Raw genomic sequence first — 7,598 nt, forward strand, 5'->3', positions numbered from 1 at the left:
TCCATGGCTGAATAGAAAAACTGCCTGAAAATGCTGACCAAGAAGTTTCTTTGCTAATGGTAAAGAAATTGAAACAGATCTAGTAAAGTTGTCAAGGAGACAGGAAAATAAATTAAAAAAACAAAGTATGGTACAGTGGTTAAGAGCACAAAGCCTAGAGCCAGACTTCCTGCCTACAAATCTTAGCTCTACCACTGTAGTGCTGCATGATCTTTGGCACTTTACTTAACCTCTCTGTGCTTCAGGTTTCCCAATTGTAAAATGAGGATAATGACAGTATCTACTCCATAGAGCTGTTGCAAGATTTCATGGGTTGTTTTATGGCAGGTGATTTAAATAGTAATTAGTCTATGATAAGTGATCAGTGAGTGCCAGCTGTTATTTAAGTTTTTATTATTTATCACTTTTGTATATAGTAGAACTGTTGACCCCAAAACAGAGTCCTAAAGCTATTTCTCTAGGGACAGCACACAAACCACCACTCTACATTCTAAAGTATTTTTGTTAGTCTTTTGAAAATGCTAAATCCTGCTGACTCAAAATGATTATTTTCCATACAAATGTTAAAAATGAATTCTAATTTGGGAGGAATGCAGGAGAAACTAAAGCCAACATATTTTAAATTTTTGTGCAGAAAAAGCAGTTAAATAATTAATTCAGAAAACTCAAATAAGATTCTTGTAAGTACTCTTTATAAAGCAATCTTGCATTCACTTTCCATTGTATCTTTATACTAACCCTGTAAGACAGGGTAGGCAGATCAAGTAATAACATTTTTTTTAATAGCTGAAGAAACCGAGGTTAAAAAAACAGTTAAGTGAATTTCCCACAACTACAAGGAACAGATGTAATCCAGTATTATCTGTAATTTGAATCAGAATCTAAATCCGAATCAAAGCACTGTGAATTGGAAAATGTATGTCATAAAGATTTGGTGTTTAGCACAACTGAGCACAGTTTAAGTCTGTTTCTAGACCACTGTTTGTTCAAGAGACATTTTTTTCTTAACAGAGGCTTCATCCAATCCTAGTGATAATACTATCTTTAGAAAGACACCAACCAGTGTTTGCATTAAAGAGTTATTCAGATTCTTCCATGCTTCATAGCCAAATATTCCAACAGATACAGTAAAACCAAATTTTACCCAAAGTAGGTCAATTTCATTGCTCCAAATGACTTGACTAGTTGTGTCAAACCAAAGAAACCAAGTTAGTTTAGTGAAAAAGTTATACCAATAGTTAGACTGAACTGACCAATTTATGTTGTGTGTTCCTAGCTAATCCGGCTAGCATCTGACCAGTTTGGCCAACAAAGCCACTAAAAATGGATGATTCTATTCGTATGTAAAGAAAAATAGCAATAGTCTTAAGTTCCTCAGAATACTTTAACATCGATCTCAGACACTTGTAGGAACAATCATTTAAAATCAGATATGCTCTCCCGCAACTGCAAAACCTGAATAGAACATCAAGAGAGACTGAAAATAACGAAAGAAGTTTACTGTTTATATTAACAAAAGACTTCTCTAACAGCAATGTTGCCCCTACTTTTTTATAACTAAGAATGATTCTTAATATAAATAAGATTATGTATGGTGGCTCAACTTTGGAAGATTGAGGCGGGAGGATCACTTGAGACCAGGAGTTTGCAACCAGCTTGGACATCATAGTGAGACCCCATTTCTACAAAAAAATTAAAACTTTGCCAAGCATGGTGGTGAGAGCCTGTAATCCTAGCCACTTTGGAGACTGAGACAGGAGCATCACTTCAGTTCAAGAGTTAGAGGTTCCAGTGAGTTAGGATCATGCTACTGCACTAACCTGGGCAATAGAGCGAGATCATCTCTGGAAAAAAACGAAAAAGATAAATGGGTTTCTTCTATGTAAAAGTAGGAACAGAACAGAAGACCAGAAGACCAAAAAATCATTTAAAAAAATGTGTTTTGATTATATAAAAATCAAAATAATTTCTAGAAAAAACATCAAAAACAGTATTAGGAGAAATATTCAGAAAAAAAATACTTGCAACTCATATAATACATTAAGGGGTATCTATGAAGTTCAAGGAATTTCTACCAATTTACAAGAAAAGGACAACTTAGTAAAAAAAATACAAATGGGCGAACATTAGGAATAGTCAATTAGAGGAAATTCACATGACCTGTAAACATTGAAAAAGACGCTCAGTTTCACTAGCCATCAAGGACATGCAAATGAAAACTAAGTTGAGGTACTATTTTTCATCTGTCACACTAGAAAAAAATTAAGAAAATATTAATATCTAATTCCTGTGTATGACATTTTAGTGGAAGTATGAATTGCTATATCAATTTTAGAAAGTGATTTGGAAATACTAATTAACATTATAAATATACACTCTCTTTGCTCTGGAAATTTCACCTCTACAAAAATAAAAACTCTAATGAGTAGATAGATAGATAGATTAGTTTTTTATTGCTGCAACAAATTACCAAAAATTTAGTTGATTAGAACAATACAAACTTATTAGAACAACACAAATACAATTCTGGAGGTCAAAAGTCCTAAAATCAAGATTTCAGCAAAGCTGCATTCCTACTGGAGTTTCTCTTCCAACTTCCAGAGTGCATTTCTTTACCTTTTCCAGTTTCTGGAGACTACCTGCATTCTCTGGCTCATGACCAGTTCCTCCTGTCAATAAGACCTCTGCTTCTGTCCTGATAGCTACCTCCTACATTCCTCTTATGAGAACCCCTGTGATTACCCTGAGCCTACCTGAATAGTCTCTCCAACTCAAGGCCTTAACTTAGTCATGTTTGCAAAGTTCATTTTGCCATATAAGATAAAATAAGGCTTAAGAGTTCCAAGGGTTAGGATGTGAATATCTGTGCGAGGCCTGTATTCACCCTACTATATTTATATATCCATGTCCACATACACACACACACACATTTACTATTCAAAAAGCATATTGGGACATTCAGCTTTCCATGGCAAAGATATTAATGTTAGATCGCCACCACATACTATCACTCAAATTCTGAAGATATTGAATACTGGAATGAGAAAACAAAACTTTAAATCTGTTAGGGAAAAAAGGAGAAATACCTTAATAAGAACTTTAACCCGAGTGTATTAACACATGCCTAGAGTTCCAACTACTTGAAGTGAGAGAATTGCTTGAGCCCAAGAGTTCAAGGTCAGCCTAGGCAACATAGTGGGACCCTGTCACTTAAAAAACATATATATATTTTAAAATTTTAGAAAAGTGATCTTTAAAACAGACACAAAATGACCCAGTGTTTGCACTTTTGAGACTACATCCTAAAGGAACTCTGACACATGTATAAGGAGATATTTACCATTATCTTATTAGCAAGATCTGTGGTGGCCAAAAATTAAAAAGTGTAGATATTCATTAGGGCTATGGATGAATCAAATGTAATATATTGTATTATGAAATATTCTGCAGCAATTAAATAGAAAAATAAAACTCTTTGTAACTAATTCTCCAAAACAACTTTGAATGAAAAAATAATTTTATTCTTCTGTTCAAAACCCAGAAAATCGTGTTTCACTCAAAACGGCTACAGACCCTGAATGGCCTAGCATCCCTACAAGAACTGGTATTATTGCTTCTCTGACTTTACTCATTATGCAGTATGCACCAGCCACACTGGCCTCCTGGATGCCCCTAAATACACCATGCGCACTTCCACCTTACATCTTTTGCACTGGCTGTTGCCTTTGCCTGGAATGCTCTTCCCAGCTACTTCCCTCATCTTCCTCAAACCTTTACTCAAATTCCTCCTAATCAATGAGGCCTGTCATAACCACTCAAATTAAAATTGCAACTCAACTTCACTCCAGCCTTTGAGAGTCCCAAATTCTGTTCCCCATTTCATTTTATTCTTCATAGCACTTACTTTCAAACACATTCTATAATCCCATTCTTTGGTTGTGTTTACTGTTTGCTGGCTGTCTCCTCTGGCTACAGCATAAACCCTGTGAGGGCTAGGATTTTGTTCATCCCCAGAAGTTTCCTAAAACCTAAAATAGCACCTGACACATAGTAGGTCACTTAACATGTAGAGCATATAGGAGAGAAACATTGAATGTGAACACTAGGGAAGTGATAGAATACATTCCTTATTACAGAACATCATGAAAATTTTAAAAGCATGAGTAAAATCTGTATCTAGTGTTTTCCAGAGGTTCATGATGGAGAAGAGATAAAGTGATATGTACCAGGCTGCTTATACTAGTTACCTTGAGGAAGGGAAGAAAACGTTGTAAAAATAATAAAAATATTATAAAATGGAAAAGACAGTATAATATTAAGTAAAAATATGGACTACAAAGATATATGTAAACACATGTGTACATATGTATTATTACTATACTATGTAAAAGTTTTAAATGGGTATCACTAATGATTAGTAAAACGACTTGAACATAAAAATATTGATCAGGGTTCTTCTGTGGGCAAGCTTTGTCTCAGAATTCTTATTGTTTTAATGGGCTTTGTAATAAAGTAACATTTATAAAAGAAATAAAATAGAGAAATCTTGACCTTTTATACTTTCACAAATAACTTCTAAAAGGAATATTTTCATTAATTTTTGAAGTACAAAAGACTTTCTGCTAAATAAATCTTTTTCCACTACAAATACACTCATTTCTAGAATATATCTCATTGTCTTTCCTGAGCATTATTAAAGAAATGAATATTTCCCAAAATAAACTTCTAATGTGCAATATAAATCTGCCACTTGAGCTTATTAAGCATTGGTAACAGTAAAGGTAGATTCACCAAGTTTCCTCTCAATAATATTATTATATTATATTTTATACAAGTAAGATACTTTATAATTAATTTCCAAATTGATTTCTGTAGCTTTTTTTTTTTTTTATTTCAATAAGTTTTTGGGGAACATGTAGTGTTTGGTTACCTGAATATGTTCTTCAGCAGTGATTTTTGGGTGTAGATTTTTCTTATGATTCTTTTGTAAAATAAAATCTTAAGACACTGGTGGAGCAAGAAGTTTTAGCCTCATCTTATAAGTGAAAAGGAGAGAGAAACTCTGAATGATTCCCCAAGGTCACTCAGGTAGTTAAATAGGAGCTATGCCTAGCTACCCTGACTTCTACTTCAGTTCTTCCATTTTTGTCTATAAAAATCTAGCAGTCACATTCTTATAGCAGCTTTAAAAAGTACTAATGAAATATTTTATTAAGACTCTCCTGTCTTCAGCTGAAGAGATCATTCACCTATTGCTTTTCCTCTGGGTTGGAAGAAACATTGGACTTTATAAACTGCCAGATTATAGTCACCTCCCGACAGTCACTGATGGTACTAAATATCAGTGTTACAGACTATGTTCTTTCAAAATTTGTTTGTTGAAATCCTAACTCATATTGGAATAATCCTAATTCCAATATGATGGAATTAGGAGATGGGGACCTTTGGGAGATGATCAGGTGATGAGAGTGGAGCCTTCATGAATGAGATTGGTACCTTTCTTAAAAAAAAAAAAAAAAAAAAAAGGCCCAAGAAAGCATTTTTGCCCCTTTCATTACGTGAGGTTACATCCAAAGGACAGCAGTCTATGAACAAGGAAGGGGGTCTCCACCACTGAAAATGTTGGCACCTTGATATTGAACTCCCCAAATTCCAGAAGAATAAAAATTAAATATTTATTGCTTAAGCAACTCTATGGAATTTTTGTTACAGTAGACTGAACTAAGACAATCAAGTTATTTTAAAGGCATCTACATCACTGCTTGTAATTCATAATCACCAGTAGAATGCAAGTTGATAGCAAACTAAGTTGATAACACAATACATGTTATCAATAAGTATGCCAAAATTGTTCTTATGGTATTAAGTAAAAGTTTTCACCAGTTTATGTCAAAGATGCCCAATTGCTTTTTCATTTATTTTTCTGTTTCAATGAATAAATATAACCACAAAATTTTCCTATTTTTTTAGAAGAAACTTACAGAGACAAAAGGTCACTGTGAAAGGTTAGAAATAAAAGAATAAAAAAACACAAAAGGAATGAGAAAGTGTAATTAGAAAAGTTGTACTCATAATGTTGTTTTGTATTTAGTAAGAAACTGATCCACCTAACCCAGACATTTTTGTTACTTTTCCCTTTAGATGCGCTTGTCTTGTGCTAATTCTTTATATTCTCATTTTCTACGGGGGAAGAACAGTCTGCGTTCTCAAGACGAATGACTTGTCATAGTAACTGTCTGTGGCCATGTAAAGAGTGAAGAAGCTTCTTCCTTCAGTGATAAAACTGTCACTACCAATTGACTGCATCACTACCACATGCACCTGTGCCCCACACACTAAGAAAGAGAACAGAGATGGAGAAGCAAGTGGGTTGAAGACAAGAAGAGAGCCATGGAATGCAATTTTCTGGCATAGTCAACAAATAGTACCCAGGACTTCTCTTATAATCTTCTACTAAAACCAAATAGACTTTTGGTTTCCCAATGTATTTAGCTGATATTTTTGGCTTTTGACAGCTAGATCACATTCCCAGGACTTACCTACAGCACCACACTCTCAACAAAAAACAGAAAACTTTTCTTTCTGGGAAGTTAGGTTAAGGGAGTTTGTGCTAATCCTATGAAATAAAAGACATGTGAAAGCAAGAGGCCTGAGGGCTCCTGCAAATCAAGAACGATGAAGTGTCAGCTTTTAGCCCCAAGAAAATGTCATAGAAAGAACTTCTACCAAACTTAGACTTTTCAAAATGGCTGTAAAATTGCACTTTCTTGCCTACTTAACAACTCCCCTTGTACCACCCCCAGACACACACATACATTCTAAAAAGTTGGCAGCTGCTGTGGGTGGTGGTGGTGATCCTAGTGGTTGTTTTAGTGGAGTTGGTTTGTTCTGCTTTTGCTTTCATTTTATATCAAAAGCTGGACCTTTAAAACACATTGATTTTGTCCCTTACATTTTTACAAACAACATATATAAGTGTATATGTTATAAAATTATACATTCTGTGGCCATTAAAAGCAAAATTTGTGGATTCCTGAGATGTATACTGACAGCAATAAATAATTTAACATTAACTATTTTAAGATATGGCAAAAATTCTGTGAAAAGTAGTTAAGTAAAATACGGAGTCCTATAAGGGACAGTTAGAAATTTTTCTGACAATTCATATAAATAAAACCAAAATACAAACTTAATAAGATCAAGGAGATAAAGTTACTTCTTTGGAAAATGGCACATATGGAACTGCATGTGCTGAGGCTGAGGGGTTAGAGGAGCTGGCTCAGCCTGGGGCTGCCTCTGCCTGGCTCTATCCCCACATACACACAAGATGCTCTCTTATCTGAATGTTGGTTTCTTCATTTATATGCTGAGAGAACAATGGATATAACTCCTGCAATTGTTGTAAGGCAAAAATAAAATAAAGTTTGGTACATGGTGTTTACAAATTTATAAATCACTACATATTAGTTAATAAAATTATCAAAGGACAAATTCCTAAACTATGCAGGTAATTAAACACTGGATAGGAAAATTTAAAAAAAGATTAAAGTTAGAGGCTGTGTATTATCATTTCTAAAAATTAAGACAAAGCACTAAAC

Source organism: Trachypithecus francoisi, unplaced genomic scaffold (genome assembly GCF_009764315.1).
Source record: "Trachypithecus francoisi isolate TF-2019V2 unplaced genomic scaffold, Tfra_2.0 Lachesis_group0, whole genome shotgun sequence".
Classification (NCBI taxonomy): Eukaryota; Metazoa; Chordata; class Mammalia; order Primates; family Cercopithecidae; genus Trachypithecus; species Trachypithecus francoisi.